Source organism: Limulus polyphemus, unplaced genomic scaffold (genome assembly GCF_000517525.1).
Source record: "Limulus polyphemus unplaced genomic scaffold, Limulus_polyphemus-2.1.2 Scaffold1648, whole genome shotgun sequence".
In the NCBI taxonomy this organism is placed as follows: domain Eukaryota; kingdom Metazoa; phylum Arthropoda; class Merostomata; order Xiphosura; family Limulidae; genus Limulus; species Limulus polyphemus.
Window position 1 is genome coordinate 28,864 of NW_013667258.1, and position 345 is coordinate 29,208.

The following is a 345-nucleotide window of genomic DNA, read 5'->3' on the forward strand; positions in this document are numbered from 1 at the left end:
CTCCAACCACTGCTGTAGTCTCTCTTCTTGTTCATTTTCTTTCTCCTCCAACTACTGTTGTAGTCTCTCTTCTTGTTTATTTTCTTTCTCCTCCAACCACTGCTGCTGTCTCTCTTTTTGTTTATTTTCTCTTTCTTCTTGTTTCTTTTGCTGTTCTTGTATTGCTGCCATCAAATCTGCTAAGCTGTAGTTTGATTTGCCACTTCTCGCTTCCATCTTTTTTTCTTCTCTTTTTTTGTCCCACTCTCTGACACCAATTTGTTACGTATCTGGTCGTTTGTTAATTTCCCGTAGAAATTATTTCCAAGAAACTTCAGCGGTACAAGTCCTTTCTTAATTAAAACT